Below are 7,904 nucleotides of genomic sequence, written 5' to 3' on the forward strand. Positions count from 1 at the left end.
CATCTCAGCTGCTAACTGAGCAACTACAGACTCGAGCTCACGGAATCGAGCGTCCATATTTTTGCTTCTCTCTTGCATTTGCGATACAAGCGCCACCACTGAATATGTCCACTCCGCGATCTCTTCTAGCTCCATCTCACCGCTATCTGAGCAACTACAGACTCGAGCTCAAGGAATTGAGCGTGGAATTGTCTATTAAAATCTTGCTGAGCTTGCACTTGAGATGCAAGTGTCTCCAAATAAGATTTCAGCTCCGCAATTTCTTCTTCTTGTATATCAGGAGGGTCTTGTTGCGGTGGCCATTGATAGGGTGGATGTGGCGCACAACTACAACCGCATTGTGCTCGGCAGACCACATCTCCCGCAGCGAGATCACCTACTGTTCCATATAATGGGACATCGGTGATGGGTCAAAGGTACTCAAGCCTTCCCTTTGATCGTCTTTCACCTAGAACTGTCTAGGTAGTACCCTAAGGCCTATCAAAACAAAGACTCAAGGAAAAGGATCGGAACGGCCTCAAGGGAAAAATCCCCGAGGCTAAAAAAACGATAAAATTTAAACAAATAAATAAATAGATTGCCTCCCCGGCAACGGCGCCAAAATTTGATACTGTCGTTTCGTACCAAAAATAAAATACCTAAGTACTACTAACAGAAGTCAGCGGTAAGTAGGGTCGATCTCCACAGGGAGGCGGTGTACTATCTATTTGTCTATTTATCTGTCTAATGTCACGATGGGGGCTGAATTGATTGTGTTAACTAAACTAAAGACTAAAGCAAGGGAAATAAAAAAAAGAAAATTAACGAGAAGAAAAGGGAGTATGCTAGAGTCGGTCTACCGTGGCGCTATCGGATCTTATACTATCGGAATACCGAGGTGATTAAACTATTGATAAGAAGAGCTATGGTCGCCACCTTTCGGTCCTTAAACCGCCCTAGAGCGTAAACAGCTTAACTTTCGCCCTCACTGCAATACCCTATTGTAATTAAGCAAGCCTTCCCTTCCAAACTTTCGATCTAGGTCGGGGTTAACTAGATTTATGGTCTCCTGCATGCATTCATTCGACCGGATAACAGTTAAATTGCCTAATACAATTCCTATCGCAAGTCTAACCTATTCAAGTCAGTTAAAACATGCTACCACGGCTTCCCTAATCCTAACATACTAAGGAAATTAGCTAGACATGGAGTAAATAAGAACAATAAATAAAGAGGGAGAGGGAATAATAAACATTAAATAAAAAGAGAGAAAGGAGAGAAGAAATTACTAATATAAATGATCCGGAAAACAAAGTAGAACAAAAGTAACAGTCTATGAGAAAAATGATCAGAGAGCCGGGGAAGAAGAGAGGAAGAAGTAACGTGTGTTCCCCCTTTGATTTATATATAACCTCAAAACATAAAACCTAATCTAAACTTCACGTGAATAGAGGCCCAATAGCTTGTAACTGCTCGATCGAACAGTTAAGTCACTCGATCGAACAGTTCTCCGCGTCTGTTTTTACTCGATCGACCAAAAGAAACCGCGATCGATCGAACAGTTGGCCACTCGATCGAACAGTTCTTCCGTCTGTTCACTCGATCGACCAAGAGAAACTGCTCGATCGAGTGGTTCCTGGTTCCAGCTCGTGTTGGTCTTGTAGTTTGGTCTTTGACTTGGCCTTTTAGCTCCCGAAATAGCTTCACGCATCCCAAGACAGCAATATTTCCCACTCCAAATTATCTCTTCCTCCAAATGCATGCAAAACGGACGGTAAATGACTTGATTTCGCTACTTTATGGCTCATTCCTGCAAATAAGGCAAGAACTTCCAAAGTATGCAATTCGGGGCATTTCGTAGCATAAAACCACGATAAAAGCATAGAAATACGTGCATAAAATAGGCTAAAAAGACTATATAAAATGCACGTATCAAATCTCCCCAAACCAAACCTTTACTCGTCCTCGAGTAAACTAAAATGCAACTAATGGAATGGAAAAGATAACTCAGAGCTAGCTACAAATGCCCACATAAACCAATTTAATGCAAGCAAACTAACACTTATAGCAAGACAACAAAATGCAAACGAGTTATAAGATGTTTATAAAAGTAGTCAACCGTCGACCTTGCAAGACCTTTAATAATGGACTCTCACGGGTCACTCTTCTCTCATGAAGCAAAGGGTAAGCAAATGAATGTAAGAGAGAAGAAGAAAAATAGTCGCTCACCTAGACTACGACCCACATAAACATGCATGCAACTAATATGATAGACAATTCTAGGTACCGTACATACATTCCAACCAAACAAGGTCCTGTCACACCGTAGGGGGCTTACAAAAATATGGTAAAGTGAGGCAATGGGTAGGAAAAGGCAAAACATTTATGGGAATGTGGAGGTATAGGCGGCCAAGCTAGTACCTAAACAGAACCATATGAAACATATCCATTTCCAACTCAATTTTGAAATTAAGCACATGCCCTTCAGTTGGCATAAAATCTCACCAAACCAAACTGCAAACACTCCTCAAATGATATAGATAAAGTATAGGAGTGAAAACGACTATCAAACAACATCCCTTTTTTCGAAATCTTTTTTTTTTCTTTATTTTTTTTCGGTTTCTTTTTCTTTTCTTTCTCCGAATTCCTTTTTTCCATTTTTCATTTCTTTTTTTTTTCTCTTTTTCCACGTATTTTCCATCAACCTCCTTTTCTTCATAAGTTACCAACTCCGAATCAACAGAATACGCGCCAACATTTGATACAATAGACAATATACCGCAGAACAATCTAAACTAGCTTGACAAGGCAGGCTAAATTTGGAATGTAGCTAAGGGTCAACAGGCAAATTTGGCTAATGTGGAGTTTATGGGTAAAAATGAAAGAAAAGGGAAATGTAAGCACCTCCCTGCATGCGACACCAACCACTAACCCGAATGCATGACGGCAAAAAGCAATTGAATTTCATATATGTGCAAATTGATGATACATGATATGCAAGGAGTAACTACTCACAATCCTACATGAAACTGGTCACAAATGACACCAGTTTATAAGGCTCTAAATCCTTAGAAATTATAAGTAGGTTGCCAAAATTTCAGGTCAAGTCTATTCGTTCAGCTAAATTAAACATTAACTCGTAGATATGCAATAAGACAGAGCTAAAAGATAACAGTTCAATGCAAGGCTTAAGCAAAAAGACAGATATAGTGCAATTTCATCATTGAAATCTACCGTTCCGACTCAACCTATATGCAAAAATAAACGTGAAATTTTTGAATTTTAACAATTTTTTTTAAAATTTTATTGAATTTTTTTGAATTTTAACGAAAATAAACAACAATGCAAACAAAAATTAAACGTGATAACTGAAATGCAATGAAAACAAAATGCAGACACAGATATGGATGCATAACCTCCCCAAACCAAATCGTACAATGCCCCCATTGTACCAAAACATGGAAAGAAAATGCAAACTGAAGGAGAAAGAGAGTAAATACGGAAAACCCACGAGATACGCGAAAAAAGGGACCTCCCCAAACCGACCATGAAATGGGAGGTTGCTAAGGGCCCGGAAAACCGTCTCAGGAAGCTAATCCAAGTTAATAACACTCGATCAAGAGGAATAGCAGCTAATCGAGTAGAGTGGCGTCTAAAACTGCTCGATCGACTGGAATAGTGGTCGATCGAGTGGTTCTCTCTTCTGCAGGTGATCGATCGAGTAAATATTTCACTCGATCGAGTGAATATAGCAGCAAAAGTTCTCGATCGAGTACAAAAAGTACTCGATCGAGTAATCCCGTGCATACCCGCAAAAACGCAATAAAAACAGCCCGGACTAACAAGACAAGCATACTTGAAAGTTTATGGTATAAAACCATTTATTACAACTGAAATTAAATAAAATGTAAAATAAAATCTCCGGGTTGCCTCCCGGTAGCGCTAGCTTCATCAGTCCCACTCGACCTTCTTTTTCTTCGAGACTCTATAATTAATCACAATCAAAACAGCTCAAAGCGCGCAGCAACCTGTCAAATAGCTGCGCATGTGCTACACAACAGCATAAGTAGCACCAAAGTGGAATAGCAGAATAGGAAATAAAATTAAACAACCGTTTAAGTCTAACAAATTTCCTATGGGCGCTCCTAAATTTATCCACAAAATAAAGGAGCGAGGGAGCAATTGACGATAATTTAGGGTATTTATTCAGATTGACAAAATTGAGACGACAAGGATGGTGAATAATTGCTAATTTATTCGTCCACATGGGAGGGGGTAAAACATTAAAATGAAAAGCATGAATCAGACGAGGCAGTATACAAACAATAATAAAATTACCATTTACTACCTCAGGTTGGTTGCTCTCAACGACGGAATCACTGACAAAGGAATGTAATACCTCATCCGTGCTAGGAGCAAATACCGACTCAGCTGTCCTTTCGTCGCCCTCAGTGGAATTCGTCCCGTAAATCTCAGCCTCAAGCGCATCCAGCTCGGCTTTGAATAAGGGGGACTCACCGTATCCGTTATTATCATCAAAATTATCGTCTAAAACGACCCCAAGTAACGCATCAATGCTCCCAATGGCCAAGTCAGTCGATCGAGTAGGATAGTCACTCGATCGACCAACTTCCTCCTGAATTCCACTCGATCGAGCAGTAATTTCTCTCGATCGAGCTATTTCTCCTGGAAAATCACTCGATCGACTAGTATTAGTCACTCGATCGAGTGATTACTCCTGTACAGGGCTGAAATCTTCGCGTGGGACAGTGAAATATGATAGGAACTCGTCATCCGAGTCATAGAGGTCATCCTCAGCATTGGGAAACACGGTTTTCTCAGGGGAGAAACCGCTCTCAGCAAGGTATACCTCTTCTTCTTGCATCTCAGCTGCTAACTGAGCAACTACAGACTCGAGCTCACGGAATCGAGCGTCCATATTTGTGCTTCTCTCTTGCATTTGCGATACAAGCGTCACCACTAAATATGTCCACTCCGCGATCTCTTCTAGCTCCATCTCAGCTGCTATCTGAGCAACTACAGACTCGAGCTCAAGGAATTGAGCGTGGAATTGTCTATTAAAATCTTGCTTAGCTTGCACTTGAGATGCAAGTGTCTCCAAATAAGATTTCAGCTCCGCAATTTCTTTTTCTTGTATATCTGGAGGGTCTTGTTGCGGTGGCCATTGATAGGGTGGATGTGGCGGCACAACTACAAACTGCATTGTGCTCGGCAGACCACATCTCCCGCAGAGATCACCTATTCCATATAATGGGACATCGGTGATGGGTCAAAGGTACTCAAGCCTTCACTTTGATCGTCTTTCACCTAGAACTGTCTAGGTAGTACTGTAAGGCCTATCAAAACAAAGATTCAAGGAAAAGGATCAGAACGGCCTCAAGGGAAAAATCCCCTGAGGCTAAAAACAGATAAAATTTAAACAAATAAATAAATAGATTGCCTCCCCGGCAACGGCGCCAAAATTTGATACTGTCGTTTCGTACCAAAAATAAAATACCTAAGTACTACTAACGAAGTCGGTAAGTAGGGTCGATCTCCACAGGGAGGCGGTGTACTATCTATTTGTCTATTCTATCCGTCTAATGTCACGATGGGGGCTGAATTGATTGTGTTAACTAAACTAAAGACTAAAGCAAGGGAAATAAAAAAAAAGAGAAATTAACGAAAGAAAAGGGAGTATGCTAGAGTCGGTCTACCTTGGCGGCTATCGGATCTTATACTATCGGAATACCGAGGTGATTAAACTATTGATAAGAAGAGCTATGGTCGCCACCTTTCGGTCCTTAAACCGCCCTAGAGCGTAAACAGCTTAACTTTCGCCCTCACTGCAATACCCTATTGTAATTAAGCAAGCCTTCCCTTCCAATCTTTCGATCTAGGTCGGGGTTAACTAGATTTATGGTCTCCTGCATGCATTCATTCGACCGGATAACAGTTAAATTGCCTAATACAATTCCTATCGCAAGTCTAACCTATTCAAGTCAGTTAAAACATGCTACCACGGCTTCCCTAATCCTAACATACTAAGGAAATTAGCTAGACATGGAGTAAATAAGAACAATAAATAAAGAGGGAGAGGGAATAATAAACATTAAATAAAAAGAGAGGAAGGAGAGAAGAAATTACTAATATAAATGATCCGGAAAACAAAGTAGAACAAAAGTAACAGTCTATGAGAAAAATGATCAGAGAGCCGGGGAAGAAGAGAGGAAGAAGTAACGTGTGTTCCCCCTTTGATTTATATATAACCTCAAAACATAAAACCTAATCTAAACTTCACGTGAATAGAGGCCCAATAGCTTGTAACTGCTCGATCGAACAGTTAAGTCACTCGATCGAACAGTTCCTGCGTCTGTTCACTCGATCGACCAAGAGAAACTGCTCGATCGAGTGGTTCCTGGTTCCAGCTCGTGTTGGTCTTGTAGTTTGGTCTTTGACTTGGCCTTTTAGCTCCCGAAATAGCTTCACGCATCCCAAGACAGCAATATTTCCCACTCCAAATTATCTCTTCCTCCAAATGCATGCAAAACGGACGGTAAATGACTTGATTTCGCTACTTTATGGCTCATTCCTGCAAATAAGGCAAGAACTTCCAAAGTATGCAATTCGGGGCATTTCGTAGCATAAAACCACGATAAAAGCATAGAAATACGTGCATAAAATAGGCTAAAAAGACTATATAAAATGCACGTATCAGGCTTCTTCAAGTTTAGCCATAGCCTTTTCAAATTTCAAGTTAATGGTATCAATATGAGCACTAAGTTGAGCACCCAATTGAGTAATAGAGTCCACTTCATGCTTTCCTCCTCTAGTAGCCTTGCGAGGTCTACTATATTGTGAATTATGGACCGCCATTTCCTCAATCTTGTTCCAAGTTTAATTATCGTCAACTTCGGTGAACATACCATTTGATCCCATGTTGAGAATGTTTCTTGAGTCTTCATAAAGACCATTCCAAAGTTTTTGTACCAAGAACCACACGCTAAGTCCATGATGAGGACATGAGCGACAAATGCCTTTGAACCGCTCCCAAGCTTCATACAAAGATTCTTCATCTCTTTGCTTAAAACCCGTAATTTGAGCTCTTAGCATGTTAGTCTTTTCCGGAGGGTAGAATTTTTTGTAGAAAGCTAGAGCTAACTTCTTCCAAGAGTAAATTCCAAGAGTAGCCTTATCAAGGCCTTTCAACCATTGTTTTGCGGTGCCGATTAGAGAAAAAGGAAATAAGACCCATCGAATTTGGTCTTGAGTCACACCGGTTTGTGAAATCGCATCACAATAGTCACAAAAAGTCTCCATGTGAGAGTGAGGGTCTTCACTAGGCATCCCCCCAAATTGGCTTCTTTCGACTAATTGGATAAATGCGGATTTAGCAATGAAATTTCCGGTTAAGTGTTGTGGTGTGGGAGTACCATTGGGTAGGTTCTTCTCAGTTGGTACAGAATGTGATGAAAATTTAGGCATTGTGTGTTGATTTTGTGTTGGATTTTGTGTTGGGTTCTTCTCACCTTGTCTTGCAAAAGGGTTGATGAACTCAATAGTATTTGGTTGAATATCTACAACCTCACCAATACCTCTCAAAGTACTTCTAGCAAGTCTTCTATTGGTTGTCAAAGTCCTTTCAATTTCGTGATCAATGGGTAACAAGTTACCTTGTGATCTTTTAGACATGCAAAATATCAAACAACTTGAAAACAATTAGAACAAACCTTGAGGAGTTTTACTTCCCCAAGGCAAAGAAAGACACAACTAATAACAATCTAAGAAAATCAAATCAAGTTAACACCGTCCCCGGCAATGGCGCCATTTTTGGTCGGACTCACTTGGAGCTTTAGTTTTCGGTTACTTGTCGTTAGGAGCACCTAGACCAAAACAATATTTATAACTTCACAAACAACTCTACT

General features: G+C 40.4%; 1 non-coding gene across 1 annotated transcript; it reads left to right on the forward strand.

Moving 5' to 3' along the window:
* The first annotated feature begins 6,985 nt into the window (after positions 1–6,985).
* Positions 6,986–7,092, forward strand: LOC141609981 (small nucleolar RNA R71). Its single transcript, XR_012527879.1, has one exon. It is a non-coding gene; the product is annotated as a small nucleolar RNA R71 (small nucleolar RNA).
* Positions 7,093–7,904: the final 812 nt, after the last annotated feature.

Source organism: Silene latifolia, chromosome 10 (assembly GCF_048544455.1).
Source record: "Silene latifolia isolate original U9 population chromosome 10, ASM4854445v1, whole genome shotgun sequence".
NCBI classification, from domain to species: domain Eukaryota; kingdom Viridiplantae; phylum Streptophyta; class Magnoliopsida; order Caryophyllales; family Caryophyllaceae; genus Silene; species Silene latifolia.